The 23,993-nt window shown below is 40.3% G+C and overlaps 1 long non-coding RNA gene across 6 annotated transcripts in view; it reads right to left on the bottom strand.

Annotated features, from left to right (window-relative positions):
* LOC143859949 (uncharacterized) overlaps positions 1-17,031 on the bottom strand; it is a 29,550-nt gene extending 12,519 nt beyond the window's left edge. For 2 of the 6 annotated variants that reach the window (XR_013239527.1, XR_013239522.1), the window contains exon 1: positions 16,056-17,031. This is a non-coding gene — a long non-coding RNA (uncharacterized LOC143859949). Of the gene's footprint in view, positions 1-1,544; positions 1,861-1,937; positions 2,396-2,514; positions 2,614-2,849; positions 2,944-3,028; positions 3,058-16,055 lie in introns of all 6 variants that reach the window. The other 4 variants (XR_013239523.1, XR_013239524.1, XR_013239525.1 and 1 more) reach the window with 4 other exon arrangements.
* Positions 17,032-23,993: the final 6,962 nt, after the last annotated feature.

The raw sequence follows: 23,993 nt of genomic DNA, 5'->3' as shown, positions 1-23,993 counted from the left end.
ACAAGAAGGTAAGGTGAATGATTAACCCATGGGAACCCTTGGGCTTACAGTAACCCAATTTTTAAAAAATGGTTAAGTAACTCCCCACAAAAGGGGAAATGGAGATCATGGATAAGGGGTGAGGTGGCGGTTCCCAATCACTTCAAAGAAAAGTCTATAAATTAAGGAAAGATCCTTGAGAAAAGAGGGGGGATCTTTTACGGAAAAGAGAGCTACGTGAAGAAAAGAGGAAGGAGAAGAAACAAAGGTAAGAAGAAGTCACTAGCTAACGGGTTTTCTTTTTTTCTCTTTTGAAGACTCCTTCCAAAAGGTTCCAGAAAGAAGTTAAGGGAGGAGATCTTTCTCTTGCTCCTCTGAGGAAAGAAGAAAGTCCCTCCCAGAAGTTCTAGAAAAAGAAGATAAGGGAGAGGATCTTTCTCTTGCTCCTCTGGGGAAAGAAGAAAATCCCTCTCAGAAGTTCCAGAAAGAAGATAAGGGAGGAGATCTTTCTCTTACTCCTCTGGGGAAAGAAGAAAGTCCCTCCCAGGAGTTCCAGAAAAAGAAAATAAGGGAGAGTATCTTTCTCTTGCTCCTCTAGGGAAAGAAAAAAGTCCCTCCCAGAAGTTCCATAATGAAGACAAAAAGGGAGAGGATCTTTCTCTTGGTCCTCTGGGGAAAGAAGAAAGTCCCTCCCACAAGTTCCAGAAAGAAGATAAGGGAGAGGATCTTTCTCTTGCTCCTTTGGGGAAAGAAGAAAGTCCCTCCTAGAAGTTCCAGAAAAAGAAGATAAGGGAGAGGATCTTTCTCCTCCCAGAAGTTCCAGAAAGAAAACAAAAAGGGAGAGGATCTTTCTCTTGCTCCTCTGGGGAAAGAAGAAAGTCCCTCCCAGAAGTTCCAGAAAAAGAAGATAAGGGAGAGGATCTTTCTCTTGCTCCTCTGAGGAAAGAAGAAAGTCCCTCCCAGAAGTTTCAGAAAGAAGACAACGGAGAAGATCTTTCTCTTTCTCCTTTGGGGAAAGAAGAAAGTCTCTCCTAGAAGTTCCAGAAAGAAGAAAAGGGAGAAGATGAAGATATTTCTCTTTCTCCTACGAGGAAAGAAGAAAGTCCCTCCCAAAAGTTCCAGAAGGAAAAAGTCCCAGAAAGAAGATATGGAAAAGATCTTCCTCTTTCTCCTCTTGGGAAAGAAGAAAGCCTCTCCCAAAATTTTCAAAAAGAAGATAAGAAGACCTTTCTGGAGGACAATTAATTAAATGTTGTATTTAGATAAAGAACCTCTTGATGGATAATTAGGGGTCTTTTCTTTCTTCAAGAAATGTAATTAACGGCCATTAAAGCCGGAAGTGTACGATCCCTACCAAAATTATTACAATCTCTTCTTGCAAGAGGGAAATTTGATCCCAATGCATTTTATTTGCGTGATTTTATTTTCATGCACATAAAATTTGTTGCGAACAAAGTTTTGGCACGCCCGGTGGGACACACTTCTCTCATCTTGAAGTCAAAGTGGTTCCTTAAACTTTAAAAAAAAGGTATAAAAGAAAAAAATAAAAATAAAAAGCCACTGACCTGGAGTTATGTCTTCAAGTTTTCTTCTCTTTATGAAGAGAGAGGAAAAAGACAGAAACAATGGCTTCTGTAACACCAAAATCAACTTGTGTTGTTTCCCCAACTACGGGTGCATCCACTCCAGCGGCTTCCAAAATAATGCTTCCGGCTCACATGGAAACTTCACCACCTTTAAGTATCAACTTTGGAACAATCTCTGTCGTAGAGCTCTTGGCTTGTGGGCCTCTCAAAGGAAGGGAATCTACAACTGTGGGCGTGGAATCGTCTGTCTCAAATATTACTACATTGGGAGCCGACTTGATTTCAACGGCAACTTCTGCAAAACACCCAAGATGTCAAGGAAGCAAAGGGCCAGAAGGAACAAGGCCAAGAAGGAAACTAAGATGGAAGTACCTGAATATGCGGGTTCTGTCACTCTCAAAATGGCTAAGAAGATTGTCCTAAGGTCTTCGCCAGATAATTTAGTAGAGACGATGGAATCTTCTGTGTCACAAAATATACTAACTGTGATGAGGGAAAATCTATTGTACAGTGGCTAACAAGATTGTCCTGAGGTCTTCTACGGATAGTTTAGTAGAAACGATCGAATATTCGGTGTCACAAAATACACCATCTATGATCAGGGAAAATCTACTGTACAGAGACATGAAAGCAATCTTCACCGAAAGTGATTATCCAGAATCGCCGAAATTATCAACTCCCTGAATCCATTCTTCTCCGTTGAGGTCACCATCTCCAAGGTCATCAATCTGCACTGGCCGCGGAGATTGCGGAATTAAGAAGAATAAAGGAAGAGAAAGGAAAAGTAAACAATGGCCATGCACGTCCTCCTTTTGCATCACCAAGGCAAACTGCACAACCCGCACATTGAGAGAATAAAAGTCCAGAATGGTGCATATGGTAAAAAAAACTATGCGATGTTGCATATTCTTGGGGCAAGCTTCAAAACGCCAAAAAGGGTGGAGCAAACCTCACAACTCCGCAAATGGCGGAGCAAACTTCACAACTCTGCAAAAGGTGCGGTGAACTTCACAACGCTCAATGCCGAATGTGCGACGACCGTCAAATCCTGAAAATTGATGCACAAAAAATGTATGGAGGCCTTGTTAACCATCTTGGCAATGGGGTTCTCATCCCGTAGAATTTGCAAAATAAAAAAAGAACAAGAAAACATTTGAAAATGTCATATTGAAACCTTTCACAATAGAGACTTCTCCCAAGGCACCAAAGATGTCAAAAAGGCAAAGTGTTTAAAAACAAAGCCAAGGAAAAATAGAGATGAAGATTTCAAGGAATAGCCAGTACTTGTAACATGGTTAAGAATGCTCTTCTAAGTGACTCACGGAAAGATGATTTTGTTGAGAAGGTTCAAAATGTTAGATCTTCCATTTCACAAAATCTGGTGAGAGAGAATCTATTATATGGTGACCCGGAAATATTTCGTCATGGAGTACAATTTCCAAAGTCAACAGGAGCTATAATACCTTAAAATTCCAACTTTGGAGCCTATTCCCTGCACAGAAAAAAAGAAAACATAAATAAGAACAAAGTTGTTTGATCGACAAGACATGTGAAGGAGGAAACAATATATGTGTTCGATCGACAAGACATGTGAAGGAGGAAACAATATATGTCGCGACACCCCGCTCTAGAAAGATGTCCCCCACCAAGAGAAACAAGAGCAAGTGGTCATGTCTGCCAAGTTGAAAACCCGAAAGGGAAGCCTAGGCAAAAATTTGGGCTATCAACTGCTAAGTTAAAAAACCCTAGTGGGCAGACAAAAATGAAATAAAAAAAGGGGCCTAATAGGTTGAAAACCCAAAAGGGTGGCCTTTGCAATAATTAGGGCCATTGTCCGCTAAAATACAGAAAAGAATCCAAAAAGCATTTTGGGTGTATGTTCCCCAAAAAGAGTTGGGAGCGCCAAGTGAACAATGCCTGAAAGCACATCAATGGTTGGAGGCATATCAAATGTGCATGACCATGCTAGGGATTCTTTTAAGAACGTCGATTTGGTGCTCATCTGTCAAATTCTGGGTGGATTTCATGAAATTGTGCAAATTCTGGAGGCATTTAATGAAGTTGTGCAATGCCTCAAGGAAACTTGTGAGTTGGCATGCTCAGGAGTTTTCAAGGAAACATATCTTGCACTAAACCTTGGAGAAATTTCAAAAGCAAAGAGACTAAGAAAACAAAAGTTTCTTTGTGAAAAATATACAAATGGAAAAGAGAACAGGATTGTCCATTCCTCTTAAACTCAATATCAACAATGGAAGCTTGTATATACGCTACATCAGCTTCAGCGCAGCTTCCTACGCAGCTTTGTAAAAGACAAGGAAAAAAGCATCCATTTTGGTTGATGATGAGTCCTTTGTTATGCCCGGCAATCAACACGTGAGGCCTCTTTGACTTTCAAAACGGCTAACTTCCAAAGCAGAGGTCCGAGGTTTCCACAAACTTGGGTAAAGCACATCATGTGGCTAACTTCCAAAGCAGAGGTCCGAGGTTTCCACAAACTTGGGTAAAGCACATCATGTGCATCCTCCTATCCTGGTTTTTGGCTTGGATTAGTTGGGTTGAATCAAATTCCAAAGAGGTTAACTTGGTCAACCCATTAGAACTCCAAGCAAATGACACTTGGATTTAACCTGCAAATAGAAAATTCGATACAAATTCATTTTATTGTGATAGTCAATGACTTGAGCAGTAGAGAAAATAAATTTATTGGCAGAATAAATTATGAAAACAATCTTTTCATAAACTGCCAGGATCAAAATTCCCATCCGTGAAGAGTCTTGGAAAATTTAAATGTCAAATTTCCCCGAGAATCCTATCCTATGATATTACTACGCCTTTGAATGAGCTTGTCTGTGTTGGATAAGAGGGCTGCAGAAGTTCCGACATTCATAGAATCCATGCTAAGTAATGAAAAAATTTGAGCAGTAAGCCAAAATGAACTGGTGAAACAGTTCTGAAAGATCCGGCTACGCTTGTTGCTGCCTCGGGTGAAATTAGACTGGTGGTAGAAGGTGAAAGTGTCACAGAGCGAGAACAATGAAGTCCAGACACGCATCATATTAATCACTCTTCTTCTAGTCAGAGCGTCCATACAAAAGAGACTGGACACACAAACTTGAGTAATACACCAAGCTTCATACAATATTTTAATGAGGGATATTGTAAAGTATCAAAGCTCGATGATTGCCGTAACACGACCAAGTTGCTCTAGAAAATGGAAAGTCTTCGGCATATGAAACTCCAACAGCTGCTGAAGAGATAGGGAAAGGTGAGGGCCTTGTGAGCAATGTTAGGACTAGTGTCCAGTATTGAGGAGGTACTGAAAATCGCAGCAGCTTTACTCTGGTAATGGTAAAGATGCAAAGAATTATTAAAAAAAACAAATCTGAGGAAAAGGTTAAAGATAAATCAACTATTGAAGGAAAACCTCCTAGGATCATTTAAAAATCTCCTGAAGAAATCAGATTTTGAACTTACACCTCACCTCCCGGAAGTGCATGCAAATTAGGAACCTGCAACTGCTGTCTTGAACATGTTAAGATTTTAGAAAAGCTTCCTCAGACGCAGCAGCTCTATAGTCGCGAGATGATAGTAAGAGCTTTCAAGCGTATTTGGCAAACATTAGTTAATTGATGTTGATGATATTGGCGGCGTATTGGCCATATCAATACAGCAATGTTAAACAATAATTCTCGAGGATTCTATTGTTGAAGAATATAAAAAAAAGCACCTGAAGCATGCAGGGCCTTCTCTGGAGATGATCGGAGTTAGACATTTTCAGCATACTGAATTGGCCTAGGGATAAGTGAATCACATTGTATCCCTATCCCTAATTGTAGCCTCTTTCATCCAAACATTGCCGCCACATACATTAATGTGGTAATGATGGAGAAAAAGCGTTAAGATCATTCCTCTATGCTTTTCCACTTCCACCGTCTTTTGATCAATGGGCAGCAAGTATCACATTGTCAATGGCAGCTGATGCCATAGCAGATGGCCAGCAATGCTCGTCAAAGGCAGTCTATGCCTCAACAGCAGAGGCAGCAAGCACAAAGCCCGCCACATCCAGGCTTTCTCCATGCAGAAATTGCCACACCATCAAATACAGTACACACCACAACAATAAGGTCTGCATTGTCTATTAAGGAAGTAAAGGCATCAAATGGCACAATTTGCTTAGAGTTGAAATTGCCCCCTAGGTCAAGACTGAGAGTTGGTGGTTTCTGGAATTTCTTGAAAAGATATGGATATCGCCATGGTGGTGACACTCTTTGACGTTCTATGCTCTATAAATTTTAAGAAGTATTCCTGAGGAGACCAAGAAAAGGCTAGCTGAGAAGGGATACTTTCCTCAAAAAGGATATATTTTGGAGTGTCTACCACTCTACCTATTCGTCCCAATTGCCTATCTGTTCCAGACATTTCTGATGGAACTAAGCGACATGCCAACCGATCTTACTATATCCATGCTTAGGAAAGTTCTCAACAAGGTTGAAGTCATCAAGAGATCAAGATCTGGTTCTCCAAATTTTAAGTCACAAGAAATTGAGGCCAATGACCTACAGTCAGCGGTCGCGCAATATCTGCATCTTAGGGGTACCACGAAGGCACCTCGTGATATGATTAGAAATTACAAATTTGTTCCCACTTTAAGCAAATATGGATGTGTAGATAATCACAATCACCATGATCATGATGACAATCATATTGACTTCATCCCAGTCAAAGTTTCAGTGAGTTGGAACATGTTCGTGCAAACCCCTAACCTCTTCTAGTCAAATAGTAACTAAGTTTCAAAACAAATAGTAAGTAAAAAAGGGGGGGCAATAAACTGGCCATCTAAAAGACATGGAAATAGGAGGGCCATTGATGTGGAGGGAAAGAAATAAAAGAAAAACAAGTATGTAAAGATACGCAAATATTCAGGTTCGCAGCAAAGAAATTCTAAAACCCATTTGGAAGGATGGATGATGCTATGCAAAGCCCTCCTATTCCTCTGGCACAAAAGGTTCTTTGGATCTATATTATCAGTTCCATGTGATCATTCACAATGGTCTGAAAAGTTAACAAGCAGAAAATCCAGTGACGCAGTCAGCTACCCTCCCAAGAAGATGGGAAAAAAAATCTGTAAAGGCATATATCCACTTGGGTCAGCTACGAGCAATACACTGAAAAAAAAAAAACAAATTCAAACAAAAGTCACTCACAAGTGCCAATGTTAATTGCGAGTCTGATGAGGAAGAAGAGCCTCATAGTCCAAATGGTGTCCCAACTAACTTCATTAGCGGGAAGCTAAGTATGGGTTGCTAAAGTTAAGGAACCCCCTGATATCAAGGAAAAGCTTGTATAAGAGTGAAATGTGTACAAGTCTACAATAGTTGTTAAGGAGGTCCCCACAAGCTTATGGTAATGATGGATCTAGAGGTCGTCCAAGCCATTCAAAGTCTGCATCAACATCTGCAGCCCACAGAGACTTGGGTTTGGATACCCATTAGAATCTGCAGTCCTCAGAGTCTCTGGGAAGACCAAGCCATTCAAAGTCTTATGGTAATGATGGATCTAGAGGTCGTCCAAGCCATTCAATGTCTCCATTAACATCTGCAGCCCACAGAGGCTTGGGTTTAGAGCCCCATTAGCATCTGTAGTTCACAGTCTCTGGAAAGACCATGGCAAGTAAGTTTGAAGAGCAGCCTTCTCACCCTCCATTAACATCTGCAGCCCACAGAGGCTTCGGTTTGGAGCCCCATTAGCATCTGCAGTCCACAGTCTCTGGAATGACCATGGCAAGTAAGTTTGAACTCACTCTCCATTAACATCTGCAGCCCACAGAGGCTTGGGTTTGGAGCCCCATCAACATCTGCAGCCCACAGAGACTTGGGTTTGGATCTCCATTAGCATCTGCAGTCCACAGAGTCTCTGGGAAGACCAAGCCATTCAAAGTCTTATGGTAATGATGGATCTAGAGGTCGTCCAAGCCATTCAAAGTCTCCATTAACATTTGCAGCCCACAGAGGCTTGGGTTTAGAGCCCCATTAGCATCTGCAGTCTAGAGAGTCTCTGGAAAGACCATGGCAAGTAAGTTTGAAGGGCAGCCTTCTCACCCTCCATTAACATCTGCAGCCCACAGAGGCTTCGGCTTGGAGCCTCATTAGCTTCTGCAGTCCACAGAGTCTCTGGGAAGACCATGTCCAGACCTGTAGTTCTTTGTTATTTATTAAAAAAATTGGGACATTGGGTCAGTGAGGAAAATTCTAACTGTATCGAAAAAAAAGAGAGAAGGAAGCAAACACAAAAGTTACTTCTGCAAAAGAGAAGGAAAAATGATTTAAACTAAAGTTGAACAATGAGGTGACCCAAGTGATTCACTTCTCAATAAAGGGTGCTCTTTTTTTTCAGTTTATGAGCACACCAACTTTTCGATGAAAACAACAAGTGTGACAGCAAAGGCTCATGCTGAGAAGTTAGAAGTCATGGATACGGCACTTATAAAGAAACAAAATCTAGTGCTGTTAGTGCAGATCCCATTCTTTTGAATTTGTTTTAGTTTTGTAATGCAAAGTTCTTTGTTAATCCCATATACTTTTTACAGGTGAGAATCACTAGTCCAACGGCGTTTACAAGAGCCACAGTTGTGATTGCCGTAAAATATTCTATTGTTGAGCGACCAGAAAAAATAGATGATATTATATACCCTGAGATCTCTTCATTCTTGATACTAATTAGAGATAGCCAAATCTTATTAAGGGTCTACTTCCAGAACTTTTTCCACTTCTATATGACCAGACTGTCGTTAAGGTATGAAATACTTTGAACTTTTAAATGGGTAGGACATAGTTAATGAGGGATATGAACCGGTCTAAGTGTTTACACTTCAGACACAATTGTGGAGGACCTTAGTTCGCAAGGTCCCCTGGTGTAGGTTGTGCCAGGTGTAGTTGGATATAATCTAGATTTTATTTGGCCAATTTTTGACTCGGATAATAAAGGGCTAAATTGGTTTTGAGGTTTGTCAATGGATGAGTCTAACTGAACTCAGATGTTGCCCATTGACACCCCTGTTGTTGGTTCAACATTTTTTCAATGATATGCTTATGATGGTAACTTTTATTAACTTACTGTTTGCAATGCAGCAAGAATTGATAAGGACTGTTGATCTTGGTCCTTTTAAGCACATTGTAGATGATGGTCTTGAGCTTAGAAAAGCGGCTTCTGAATGTGTTGACACATTGCTGGACAGTTGTCCTGATCAAGTGAACCCATCGTCATTCATTGTTCCTTATCTTCAATCTGGTTTGGATGGTTAGTATTCAGCTCTGCTGTTTTAACCTTTTACGTTCTCTGATAAATGTGTTTTATTGATTCAGGTCTCCTTGCTGTTATGTTTTTGGTGTAAGCATGGAAGAGTTATGATATGAAATGGTTCTAAAGATGCGTAAATAATTTTGTGCCTTTATAAGTTACTTTGGAATGTGTAACATAAGGCAAGAAAATCTGAAATTGTTTAATCGTGCTTGGGTATGTCTCTTCAGATGCTGGTGTGGGCTCTGAAATGGTGGTTGTATTTTATTTCTCAACTTTGGGAATTTTTAATTGATTTCTGGGCTACATTTAGAAGGGTTTCTAAAAACTTACTCTCGCATATAAATGTGTACAAAACTTTGCATGTGTTGTACTTTGTAGTCTGTCTTTAATTTTGAAATTTATAAAGGTGAAAAAATGGAAGCATTGGACCTCTGTGACTAGAAAGTGGGGAGAAAACAAGACTTAAGTTTGGAAAGCAAAGAGATCTCGAGGACTTTTGCAAGTTTTAAAGTTGTGAAATTTCTGGATCTATAGATGCATCCACGTCACTTCTATTTTCAGTCAAGTAGGGAGGTTTTAGACTAGAGTTTTGTCGATTCTTCGGTTGATCCTCTTGAAAATACTATTAGTTTCAAGCCAAAGCAAGATGCTGTGAAGCAAGAAGTGGATCGTAATGAAGACATGATCCGAAGTGCTCTGCGAGCGATTGCTTCCTTGAACAACATAAGGTTTGGTTCATGATTTTTTTTTTTTGCCAATACTGTATTGTAGTATTGCAGTTATGTCTGGTTATTATAAAACTGCAAATACTAAATTAGTATAGTCTGAGCTGATAATTACGTAATGGGTCCTGTTCCTTGATGGCCTGTGGATCTTCTAATTTTCCTTGAAAGAATCTATTTCTAGCGGAAGTGCATATTTTCTTTTATTTTTCTTTTTGGTTTCATTGGGGAAATTAGTTATTCTTACAAAGGACATAAGATATAAATAAGGGAAATGTTATCCGCACTACCGTGTTTTGATGACCGCACTCCTCACTTTATTAAAAAGTACGGTATGACCCGCATCATAGGATGATCCAAACCGTCCATTAGATGGGTCACAACCTAAATAGGTTGTGTCGCAAAAATCATTTCCATCTAATGGACGGTTTGGATCATATGGTGCGGGCCATACCATACTTTTTAATAAAGTGGAGAGTGCAGTCATCAAAATACGGTAGTGCGGATAACATTTCCCATAAATAATAGAAGTTTAAGTAGTTGTATATTGAAATAATAACTTCTTACACCCCTTTTGAGTTTTCTTGCTATCATCAGCCGTATGGCTTAGTTTAGTTGGAATTGCTTTCAAAGCTGCTTAATTCCAGCCTAAACAAGTTAGACATGGACATATGTTGGTATTAGATGCAGTGTTTAAAAATGTGGATGCGGTGCAGAATGTGGCCTAGTTGACTCGGCATGACGCGGTCGAGTACTTGGTCGACGCAGTCATAATTTGGGAGAGTCAAAGGAGTTTTTATTGACTCTCGAGGGCAAAACGTGGAATGCGGAAGTGGCGCGATGCGGAACGTGATCTAGCTAAAAAGGGAGTCGACTTGGGGAAGTCGACGTGGATGCGGGGGAGTTTTAAAACTATGATTAGATGTGCAGGACCAGAAAGACCAGCACCCCCATGTTTATACAGTGAGTCAGCGACATAATGTTTTAAGCTTTATAACAAAATTATAAAATATATAAGATATTTTGATTACTAATTTACTATACATAAATACTTTATAATTGGTTTATAAATAATGATGTAAAAGAAGGAAAAAGAAAAAAAATCAGGTTTGTCACAGTACCCATGCTGATTCACTTTTTAGAGGAAGTGCATATCAGTGTTTAAAAACTTGGAACTCAGCCGAAGAAAATCCTACTTGACTCTGCACGACGCGGCTAAGTACTCAGTTGATGCGGTCATAATTCAGGAGAATCAAAGGAATTTTTATTGACTCTGTAGGGAAAAACGCAGAACGCGGCGCAACGTGGAACGCGGCCAAGTTAAAAAGGGAGTTGACTTAGGGAAGTCGACGCGAATGCGCGGGAGTTTTAAACCTATGGTACATATTGGTGTCCTGGGAATCAGGAATGAGTGCTTATCTCGAGGTTTCTGGTCTAGCGTTTCTCTTATGGGTTGAGGCTGAAGTCATTCTCGACTTGTAGGCTCTGATGTTGTCATTCACAATAGCCAATCCACAACATATTGACCATGGTATAGTCCCAAAAATACTCACAAATAAAGGGGAATGAAAACCCTATCCTCGGTGATTCACAGTTGTAACATTTTCCTTGAAGCGATACAACACCCGGTGTCCTTTGATCGACTCAGGATCGTCAATCTTCAAATATGAAATTCCTGCAGATTAGAAATACATGCAGAAAGATAGAAGACAGAGAGGAGTCGACTTAGGGGAGTCGACGCGGATGCGCGGGAGTTTTAAAACTATGGTGCATATTGGTGTCCTGGGAATCAGGAATGAGTGCTTATCTCGAGGTTTCTGGTCTAGCGTTTCTCTTATGGGTTGAGGCTGAAGTCATTATGGTGCATATTGATACCAAATTGATGCAGCACCGTGAAGGGAAATAGAAGAAAGGGGAGAGAATTAGAAGAAAGGGGAGAAGTGTGGACCCCGATCCGAGGACGGTGCCGAGGGACGCGAGATCCCCACAGCAATCCTCAAAGATCTCCACAACGGAAGAGAGCTCTGCCAAGGAACTCTCGAAACGGATGCCACCCTCACAGCATAGCATGAGTGGCGATACAAAAACGAATGAGATACATCCTGATCAGGAGCCAGGGCTCGAAACCGAGATGTACCTGAAAATAACTCAGAGTCGCCATCCATGTACACGCCATGGAACCAAAACAAATGCTCTGTTTGCAATGGATAACCAGAGATACGAAAGGTCCGTGCCTGATGACGAATGGAGAAGGTCCGAAGAGCGCCCCCAATTCGCCCGAGTGCGAACACTTGGTCTCTTATGCCATTTATTATTAACCTTGAGGAGTTTTAGGCGAAAATCATGTGAAATGGGAACAATCCTCAGGAGTCGTCTACCTAAGCATGCATTTCCTGAGAATACAAATAATAAGCACACAAAATAAAATAAAAGATGTGTCGCCTAATGATTGCTAGGTTATGAGTGACATACCTAACTGGTGTCTAAGTTTTGGTGGGCGAACACATGCAAGCTATAACTAAAGGTATAAAATCAGTACAAGAAAGTAAGAAAACACAACAAAATATACAATATAACACAACACAACAAATCCTGAGACTCTAAACGATTTAGCCCGAGCCCTCGGATGGTCTGATATTCATCCAAAGAAGCCTACGTATCCCCGCCTCCACGAGAATCAAGGCAACGTAGTTCTTCGCGCCTATTCTAAGCTAGGATGCCTAAGACACCTAGACCTCTATCCTAGACTCGATCTAAAAGACCGGACTAGTTATTAAAGTTTATTGTACGATTATTTAAATTCCAGTGAATTGTGGATTTTAGGACACCCTATATGCCCTAACTAAATGCAGATTAGCCCTAGGCTAATGCAGGTGGTTCCTACAACCTAGGTGTAACTAGGCTGTGTGTCCTAAGGAAAACAATGGGATCACTGACGCATCCTAGACCTAGTCATCAGTCGGCGATGTGAATCGCCAACTAACCGGACGGAGGCACTCCTAGCTAGGACAAACCCCTAACTCTAAAACAAACACAAACAAGCACACAACAAATCCAAGACGAACTCATAACTCTAAAACTCTCTATCTAGGACAAACTCCTAACTCTAGAGGAAGATTTTTGTTAAAAACAAGGTTTTAAAGTTGAAGGGTTAAAGCATTTTTTTATTTGCAAAGTTTGGCTGGACTTGAGATAAGAATCTCAAGCTGCACTACGTACCTCGTGGAAGAGGATCAAGCCAACGTAGTTCGAAACGAACTCTCAAACTACGCTTCTAAAATAAACACTCAACACTTCAGATTTTTTAAGGTTTTCTTATATTTTCAAATGTTTTTGATATTTTTTAAAGTTTTCAAATGTTTTTGAGTTTTAAATTTCTAATGTTTTTGGATTTTAAAGCTTTTCCAATGCTCTAAACCTTTAAATGTTTTCAATCTTAAAGGGGACACGCAAGTAATACCATAAACTAAGGCAAAGCCTTAAAGCAAAAAGGGGAAACCCCAAACAAGCAACAAAGGTCTCAAAGAGACGATCCACAACAAGAAACTGGCGTCTCAAAGAGACAAACCACAACAAGAAAGATAGTGCCCCAAGAACAGAGAAAACAATCTAAGATCTTAAGCAGGGAAGGCTCTTATATGACTGAGTTAGTCTCTAATGGAAAAACTCCTAACTAATAACACTAGGGAGGAAGTACAAATGAGCCAGAGACTCTAATAACACTACAAAAGATGAATGAGTCCAAGACTCTCTAATCAGGGCCGACTCCTATGCGAATGGACTATCGAATAAGGAGAAGCTCACAAGTAAAAAGGAATAAAAGACCCTGTGCATAGCTGGCAAAGGTGAAACACCCAGCCGGGCCGGACAGCTACCTAGCCCTCAGGGTGCAACAAATGTGCAACCCAATACCCGTAAGGGTAGGGGTATGCTGCCAAGCCGAGTAAGGTGTTCTCCCAAAACCAAACGACACACAAAGAGGAGGTTAAGCAAGAGAATGAGACTGGACAAGTCTCCTATACACAAAGGAGGGGTATGCTACTTGGACTGAGCAAGTCCCCTAAGGATGGGCTTGGGCTAGCGCCTTCATCGCCCTCGCAATGAGAGGGGATTCTAGTATCTAAAGAAATTTAACAGAAATCTATAAGACTGTGTTAGTCTATCAAAAAGAGAAGAAAAGGCTACCAGATAATCGCAAATTCCAATTTATTCCTATAAAAATAAATCAAGTGCTAAGCAAAGAAGAATTTTCAATAGAAGAAATACACAATCTATAGCAATCATAAAATGATAAACAACATTAATTAGTCCAGACCAGCCGCTGGATAGCCTAATAAAGTAAAAGAAAACAATATCAAACACTTCTATGCCCAACCACAAACACCACCCCAATATGGGGATGAAATCAGATGATGCTAAAGTAATCATCTGATATCATAATACACATGATAATATTCCTACAAACCGCCTTGAAATCAAACAGTACTCATGTCGATAACATCGAATAGAGTAGTCATCTGATTTCCTTCTTCAATTAAACAATTTATTTAAATAAAAAAAAATTAGCCCAGACCAGCCGCTGGGTAGCCTAATGAAATTAAAAAAAAAAATGATAAGCTTTCAAGATAGTCTCACCTGAACAAGTCCATTCATCTTCAGAACCTAACTCAAAACTTAACAAGAGAAGAATATAAAAAAAATATCAAAAGATTATGATAATTCCAATTTATTAAAAATTTCAGTGCATACATGGGACATCAACTTGTGCAGATCCAAGTGTGAAGCGGTGAGCCATAAAACATAAAGGCTCCAAGTAACCTTATCATTGCCCAGAGAAGGGCTCTTTTTATAAAAAAAATGGTTAAAAGAAATCCAAAAGGTTGAGTAGGCCTACTAAACAAAGGAGGGGAGCGCTACTTGGATTGAGCGAGTCTCCTAAGGATCAGCCTAGGAAGAAACATCCCCCAAGAATCAGCCCAGGAAGAAAACCCGATAAATGATATTATAACTAAAAGGTTACATCGGTTAAAACTCGATTTTGCTAATCAGGGTATAAGAAAAATAACATCTAGTAGATTCTTCCACTCTTGCAGTTAGAAATGCAAGCTACCTTAACACACGGATAACAACAAGTAACCTTATACCTGCTGTCATTAGCTGGAAAACTCAACATATGTAGCACAATTATCGATATTTCTAACCTTCATGCACACAAATATGTTTGACTCCTTTCATTAATATTCCATTCCTCTTTAATCCATAACACTACACAGGGTCTAAGCTACCCTCCAACTTTTCTACAAACAGCCCAATGAATTGGTAAATTTAAAAGAACATTATTCACAACATGCTCTCAGATTTCAACCTAAAAGATGAGACAAAACTCCAAGTCATTTAAAACTCCTAGATGAAAAACAAAAATTCACAAGGAAAAAGCTAGAAAGGGATTCAAAATGCAATATCATTTGAGTTCTAAAATGCCTTAATACCCCATTTCCTTCAGTAGGCCAACTAAAAGAAATGCCAAATAAGAAAAGCGGAACGAGCATAACCCAAGTTGTAGGGAAGTTGTCCTTATAAAGCACAATCGAAGATCAATTAAGGCATGCTTATTTCAGCAGGAATTTCCGAACATCTCTTTAAAAGGAAATACGATGACCACACTATCAAATTATACTCACTCATTTCATTTTTCATGGTAGCCATAGTAAGTCCTCATACCCATACACCTACATCTTCACATATGGACACACAACTGCAATGGACACAACTCCACACACACACACACACCCACACACACACACACACACACACACATATATATATATATATATATATATATATATATATATATATATATACGTGCACACATACACAGCCACCTATGCACATATACACCCACAAAACAATAGCTTACACGCTTGAGGACACAAGGATCCATTGAAACGTGCACAGGCACCAACACTTACAAGCTCACATATACAGATGCATAAATAGACCACCTACCAGGGCACATAAGCGCCTTGCCTCAACACAGTTAACTAGTTATACACTAAATGAACAAATGGACATACCAAACAAGCATGATTATTGGAGGAAGAGAAAGGAAACAAACTAAACTAGCACACCCAATGAATATAGATACACAGATATCTTCCTGCTAATCATTCTGTATCATTCCAAAAATTATAATCTTCACATAACTTTTCTCAAAAATCATGAACTCATCAAATCCTGACTACAGATATCAGGTTTTTATTTTAAGCATTGGATTATTAAGAAAGGATTCCACACAGAACTTAAATGCATTCACTTACATCACAGAAATTCACACTCGAGCAAAACATATATTCGAGACACATCGTAAACTACCAAAACTCTTAAAAGAAAACGACACAAATTCAATTTCAGAAAACTGTCTAAAATAGCAGGCTCAGCATTCAATACCAAATCGAGAAGAAGGGCTTACCTTTTCCAGAACAGAACTTCTAAAAAGAAAAAATTGATAATTGCCACCCTTCAGATTCGCATAGCTTCTTCACAGCTTGCTCTAAAACATCAAGATCCTATCAAAATCCCCCTTTTACAGATCCAATTTTGGATGAGGATTTGCCGAGATTTGAGGAGAAGATGGGGTTGAAGATGATGAAGGGGGTTTTGAAATGGATTTGGTAGAAATGGACTGACGGTTGCAGATGGGGCGGTGGCTAGGAAATGGGGTTTGTGAAAATGAAGGGGATGGTGGTGGTGACGGAGGTTTGGCTGTGGGGAATCTAGATGGGTTTGACACAGAAATGAAGCGGGTTTTGGAACGGGTTAAGCAGAGAATAGGAGATGGGTAGTGATGAGGCGAAGTGGGGCTGCGATGGTGGCAAAATGGGAGTAGGGGTGGTCGGAGATGGGGTATTGACCGGATAATATGGGTACCGGCCGGAGGAGAGAACGGGGATGAAGCCGGATTGAATGGGGTTACAACTTTCAGGTTTAATGGAGGAGGGTTGACGGGGGTTCTGGGTTAGAAAATGGTGGAGAAGATGGTTTTTGGTCGGATTCCGGCAAGATTGCCGGAATCAATGGAAGTGGGTTTGGGTCCTGGGTTTTTAGAAGAAAAGGATAAATGGAATAAAACGAAAGAGGAAGAAGATGGTGGTATGGAGGTGGTACGGCCGAGAAGGGATTATGGAGAGATGGTGGTGGAGCTCGGATTCCGATGGCTTACCGGAGATGAGAAATGGCCGGGGAAGATGGTCTTGCCGGATTGGAGAAGGTGGTGGGTTTTGAAGGAAACGAAGAAGAAGAAGAAAAGAATGGTGGCCAGAGGTGGGTTTGGATGTTAGGGGAAATCGGTATGGAGGTGGTTGGATTCCTCCTTCTTCTTCCTCCTCTCGGCTTTGCCCTTTTTTTTTTTGCTTCTCTTTTCTCTGCTTCGAGCGAAAGAGAGGAAAAAGAAAAAAAAAATAACCCTCTTCAACCCTAATTTGCTAGGTGCCTATATAAGGTAATGATAAATTCGACCCCTTTTCCCCCGGGACAACCCCCCCTCTATGGATATTTATGACTACTCTTTACTCGACAGGGTGCCCAGGAAAGAAATGGTCTAAAAATATATATATATTCTATCCCCTTACTTTCCTTTGGACAGCCCCTATCAATGCATTTTGCACACCTCCCAACTTACAGGGGGGGCCTCGGGCAATGGCGGAGGGGGAAAATTTTATGGAAAATATCTACCTCCCCTTGATCCTAGCCCTTCAAATCAGCTTTTGTTTAAGGGCCGGGATCAAAGGAAGCCTAATCTACATAGGATTCCCCTATGGCTAATTCTAGTCCTAAGGCTCTCACTAACCTAGCTTAGGCCTTAATGGTGACTTGGAGGGGAAGAAAAGCATCTTCGCAAATTACGAAATTGCCCTGGTTCAGGATAATACACCCCCTAATTATGCTACACAGTAATCCGCATACCCCTGCATTTTCCTGGACAGCCCATTGCAGAAATTTTGGACTGGATTTCTAGGTTCCTGCGCACCCCTGCTTCTGGCTGAATCGCCACCCTTAAGAACTTGCACCATGACACTTACCTCGGCTCGTTTACTACGCAAACGTGCTCGGATCCTGACGAAATTTTACAGGGACCCTGGTGGGACCCTAACCTGCTCTAAGGTAGAATTTGGGGTTCCAACTTAATGATTTGATGAGGTTATGCTCAAACAGGGAGGGATTAGGGTATGGTCAAAATGGGGTGTCTACAAGAAGAAAAGAAAAAGAATATGGAAAGAAGAGAATAATAGAAGAAGAAGAATAGAGGAGAAAGAGGAGAAGAAGACGTGGGGGAGAAGAAGAGAGGAAATTAGAGGGGAGAATCTCAATTCATTCAATTAATCATCCAAGTTACAAAAAAACTGTAAAGAGGCCTATAAATGGCAATTGACAACCTAAAAGGTAGAAACCTACTAAAATAAGAATTTCTAAAAGACTAAACCTTCTAATTCTAAATAACTTGAAAAATAAAATCATGAAAACTAAAATAACATGGAAATAAATTTCTAAAAGTCCTATTGGGCAAATATGCCTCTTATTGGGCCTACAATCTGCATCATTCTCCCCCGCTTGAAAAGAACTCGACCTCGAGTTCTAGTCCACCTGGATCACATATGTAAACGACCCACTCAAGTAGTAGTCGTAATCCGTAGGAAGCAATCATGGCGTCTAACGCTCGAGACAATCGGGAGAAGTAAACTAGCTGGGAAGACCGCAACGTACTCCTCCTGGATCGGCAAAACAGCTATGGGTAGTATCAATCCATGTTCAGCATCAAGATGGTCATCTTGTGCACTGAAATCGGCGGGCTTGACCTCCATAATCATCTTGATCGGTGCAGCTACTGGAGAAGCAATGATCAGCTCGTGCTGTGTATGCTCTGGTAATGTCTCAACAATTTCGTCACTCGGCTCAGACTCAGGCCATGGATCAGCCTCACGTGGATCTGCCACAATATCTGCCTCAGAAGAATGAAACTGGCTCGCTGGATGCTCGGCAATCGGTGCGGCAGAAATTCCTAAATCATCATGCTCGTCGACGTCGGCCTCAGCAATCACTAGACTCTCTGGCTCTATATCGGACATCTCTGATTCGTCTGCCATCATGGACTCAGTATCTGACATAATCATGGGCTCAATAATTATAATGGTCTCATCCGCAAGGCCAGCTGGTTCCTCATGCGCCTCTACATAGTGGTAGCAAAATCCTTCGCATGCATGTAACGGTCTTGATATCTGTTTTCTGCTTCAATTTCGGCCTCTTGTGCACGACAGGCGGCGACTTTTTGCTCACGGCGGGCGGTGGCTTCTTGTTCACGGCGAGCTGCCTCCTCACGTATTATCCTCTGCTCGTACTGATAAAGAGCTACTTTTGCATAAGCGTAAAGAAACTCCTCACGAACCTCCTCCCATTGACGGAATAGAGGTTCGCCTAAGCGACAACGCTTCGCCTCTAAGTGTTTCAAATAACCGTGAGCTTGTCCTCTCACAGTTTTTCTGAGGGGGTAGATGGGCGCTCTGTCATCATAGTCGTAGTACATACAATATGCATCCAAAGCAGCGATCCACTGTAGACATGCATCGTCATAATAGCGATAGTGAGTTTGGCCTTTCAAATAACTATCGTCGTACCCGTCAAAATATCGAACATAGGGCGGAGCCATTGGGATCAGCGTCGAAAACTGAAATCAACTGTCTGATCTGTCTGGCATGTCGAAAGAAGCACAGCGTCTGTCGCGGATCTGAAATCGGATGAGTGAAAGCTAATGATCGGATGAAGGGGCGCAATCAACGGCTGAGATGGCTCTTGAAACTGTGTTGAATACTGCTGTCTGCTGTTGAAATAGGCCGGATGAGCTCTAAAAATTGTCACGAACAACTTTCGTGTTGAGGTCGATGGCCAATTTTGAGCAAAAATAGCTCAAACAAGGAGAGAGAAAAACTAACGGAGAGAGGAGAGAGAGTCTAGAGAAAGTGAGAAGTGAGAGAGGAAGAGAGAAACAAAAGAGGATTTTCTTGTCTTTCTTTTTCTCTTCTCTTTTTTTTTTCACTCAGATTCACTTGAGAGATATGATCCGTCAGTAGAATAATATGGTGGGTGCCTATGGGTAAAAGAGGGAGGGGTATAATTGTTTGAAAAAAAGGAGTGGGGTGTCCAAGGGAGAAGAGCGGGGGCAGGCAGTTTCCTTTAAAAGAAAGAAAAAAAACAGAAGGGGTGTCCAGATGAGGAAAAGGGGGTAAAATTTATCTTATTTTATAAGATAAGTAATGAATTTTATGGGGGTGTCTAATGGGAAAAGGGGAGTTGGGTAATAACCTTGTCTTTTCTTTATTCTCTATAACAGAATGATATGGCACCTTTTTTTTTTTAACGTGGGCCACTTCTAACGTGATACAGTTAAAGCGAAGGTATTGAAAGTTACCTGTTGCTAACTTAAGTTTTACCTGCACTTGTAGGTTACAGGTAAAAATAAAAATAAGTAAAGGCAAGCTTACCTCTTTCTGACCTATGAATGCAGGTCACATTACTTGTGACTCCAGGTTACCCAGGATAAAGATAGAATCTAACTTCCTATCTTTATCTTCCTTCCAAATCAAGAAAATACGGTGCTCCTATTGCAGATAGCAACCCACAAATAGAATTGGCAAGTTAATTGTAACTTACCCGTATACTCTCTATTTACTAGAAACGTGTGGTGCACGTAACCGGCCACAAAATAGAAACTTGGTGAATATGCAAAGCCTGTCTTTGGGACTCAAGATGCAGGGCAACTTCGGATGCGCTTAGGGCTTGCGATTCCAGCGGCAAGGAGATGGGAAAGATGGTGGTTCTGTGATATGCAAGGGAGATGAACCTTGGGTTAAGGTTTGCAAATTGATTAAGAATAGATGGGAGAAAGGGCCTGGAATTTAGGTTGAAGTGGAAGGATTTGAAGGGGGTCTCAGTTGGTGTTTGTGTGAAAGATGGGTGATGGTAAAGAGGGTCTTGGGCTGGTTCGAATGGACAAGGATAGGTATTGTTTGGCTGAAAGTTGAGGGTTGTTTGGGATGAAGGAATAGGGTATTGACGATGGGTTTGATGCAACAACAAACAGGGATCAATTCGCGGCTTACGTTGATGAAAATTCCAGCGACTTATGGGGCGAAAATTTCCTGCGATTCGAGAACAGGTTTAGGACGTTGATGGCGATTTCCACTGCGAAGTGCGCTTGGGAACCTTCGCTCTTGGATCTTTGGCTTTGATACCAAATTCATGCAGCACCGTGAAGGGAAATAGAAGAAAGGGGAGAGAAATATATGAAAGGGGAGACAAAAAGAAGAAGAATATGGGAAGACGAGAATAGAAGGAGAAGAATAGGAGAAGAAGAAGAATAGAAGAGAATAGGAGAAGAAGAAGAAGAAGAAGAATAGAGGAGAAAGAGGAGAAGACTTGGGGGAGAAGAAGAGAGGAAATTAGAGGGGAGAATCTCAATTCATTCAATTAATCATCCAAGTTACAAAAAAACTGTAAAGAGGCCTATAAATAGGCAATTGACAACCTAAAAGGTAGAAACCTACGAAAATAAGAATTTCTAAAAGACTAAACTTTCTAATTCTAAACAACATGGAAAATAAAATCCAATAAACTAAAATAATATGGAAATAAATTTCTAAAAGTCATATTGGGCAAATATGCCTCTTATTGGGCCTATAATCAGCATCAGTAGGCTATGATGTTGTCATTCACAATAGCCAATCCACAATATATAAACTAATAAAACAAGCAAAACATGCAAAATTTTCAGCCTTTCTTGAAGGGAACAGCCCTCTTGGAATAAATCAGTTCTATAAATAAAGCTGCAGCAGTAAAATTGATGATGTGCTGACCTTGGTATAGTCCAAAAAATACTCACAAATAAAGGGGAATGAAAACCCTATCCTCGGTGATTCATAGTTGTAACATTTTCCTTGAAGCGATACAACACCCGGTGTCCTTTGGATCGACTCAGGATCATCAATCTTCAAATATGAAATTCCTGCAGACTAGAAATACATGCAGAAAGATAGAAGACAGAGAGGTATCCCCCCTCCTCCTCTTCCCGGCCCGCTGAAAGGTAATTTCGGGGCCCATTTTTATGGTACTGAGCTCCCTCTCTTCTTGTTCCTGATCTTATATATTTTATCGCAGGACGAACTGCATCAAGCTATGTTGCATGGATTTGGATTCACATGTCGGGATCCGAAATGAATTCGAAGTATTAGATTCAGCAAACTCCAAAAAGTAGGATTCATAGCTTCAGTAATTTTTATTACATAAAAAAATTATATATATATATATATATATATATATATATATATCGGGAAATGTTATCCGCACTACCATATTTTGATGACCACGCTCCTATATTATTAAAACGTATGGTATGGCCCGCACCATAGGATGATCCAAACCGTCCATTAGATGGGCCACAGCCTAAATAGGTTGTTCCCCAAAAATCATTTCCATAGGTTGATCCTAACCCACCAATCTATAGAGGGTCTCTTATATCCCCTATAGATCGGAGGGTTAGGATCAACCAATGAAAATGATTTTCGAGGTACAACCTATTTAGGCTGTGGCCCATCTATTGGACGGTTTGGATCATCCTATGGTGCAGGCCACACCATACTTTTTAAAAAGTGAGGAGTGTGGTCATCAAAATATGGTAGTGTGGATAACATTTCCCTATATATATATATATATATATATATATATATATATATATATATATATATATATATATATATATATATATCATGAAAAATTTGAGGGTGGAGGTTCGAGATGTTAGGTTTAGTATTAAGAGAGTTGACTGTGAGGGGGAAGGTTTAGTATTAAGAGATTCGGATTCACATGTCGGGATCTGAAATGAATTCGAAGTACTAGATTCAGCCAACTCCAAAAAGTAAGATTCATAGCTTCGGTAATTTTTATTACATAAATATATATAGGATGATCCTATGGACCTGATTTTTGGTACACACCCTATCTATGTTGGGGCCTTGCAAATGAATGGTTTGGATCACCCAAAACACGTGGGACCCATGTGTTTATGGCACTCTAGCTCACGGTAAGCTAGAACCTACGAACCATTCCCCTATATATATATGAAAATTTTGAGGGTGAATGGTCGAGATGTTAGGTTTAGTATTAAGAGAGTCGACTATGAGAGGGAAGGGGGTTGATATTCGAGGGTGGAAGGTCATGGTGCTAGGTTTTTATTAAGACATGAAGGGTTGTGATTTTATTAAGAAAAACAAGTTCAGAAGAAAACACACTTAAAGTGAAAACATATAGAATTCACATTTTAAAAGAGACAGCAGGGTGTCGAATTCCCCTAAAAAAACTAGATTCGCGTGCTACACGGCTACATTAAGAATCTAGATGTGTTCCACATGAATCCATGACCGATTCACGTGTGTAGACTCGTGTCGACACGGATTCGGAATATGGGGGCAAAGACTCCATGCATCAAGAAATTATATTGTTTAAGTGAAATATGATGGACAAGATGAGGAAGTCTTGTCATGGTTTGCATAATGTTATTTAGTATTGTTTGGATGCCTAGTATTCCAAGTTTGGCATTTTTTTTTCTTTATAGTTCTTTCTCCTTCAATAGAACTTTCTTACTGGGTTCAAAGGTTTGTAGGGTACAACAGTGATTCCACAGGGGGTTTGATGTTCCCCAATGGCTGGGTGGTGGATGTGTGAAGTTGCTTCCGTCGTTATACATGGGCACTTCGCTCCTGAGGAATGATAGAAAAAGTTGTCAGGCTTCCCATGTCAAATATCACTTAAAATTTTTATTATGTGAAGTTTATTTAATAGTGCCTTGAATAAGATGTATTTGGATTCTGGCATGAGTTGGCTTCACTACCAAAGACCTGCTAGGGACATGCTATACTGATTATGTTGCATAAATGAAACATGGATATGACATAGCAGCGGTGTTTAGACTTGTAATGTCAAATACAAATTTGGCTGCCATTTGTGTGTCTGGTTTACATACGAATAAAGACCTCATCGTCTCATAAGTTTCAGGATTAAAGTAAGAAATTTAGATAACTCTATCTTTATCTAATTCACATAATGTGTGTTGATTTATAGGTACTTGACCATGCTTAATTCTTAAATAGAACATTGTAGCATAGTACTTGTTGATTTTTCTTAATACTCCTTTGTACTTCTATTCTTCAATGTCTTTTATTTTATTTTATTTTTATTTGTTTCCAGTGGAGGTGACTGCAGTATGAAGTTCAAGATGCTAATGAACAGCATAACGAAGAACACATACCTATCCGAAAAGTATGCTTCTGTGTGATGCGAGTGATAGTGTCTCTAATTTTTGCAC

This window comes from Tasmannia lanceolata, unplaced genomic scaffold (assembly GCF_043159265.1).
Source record: "Tasmannia lanceolata isolate RefF3 unplaced genomic scaffold, GAP_Taslan_0.1 ptg000037l, whole genome shotgun sequence".
Lineage (NCBI taxonomy): Eukaryota > Viridiplantae > Streptophyta > Magnoliopsida > Canellales > Winteraceae > Tasmannia > Tasmannia lanceolata.
The sequence above is the reverse complement of the archived record's forward strand: the minus strand, read 5'-3'. Positions and strand labels throughout refer to the sequence as shown.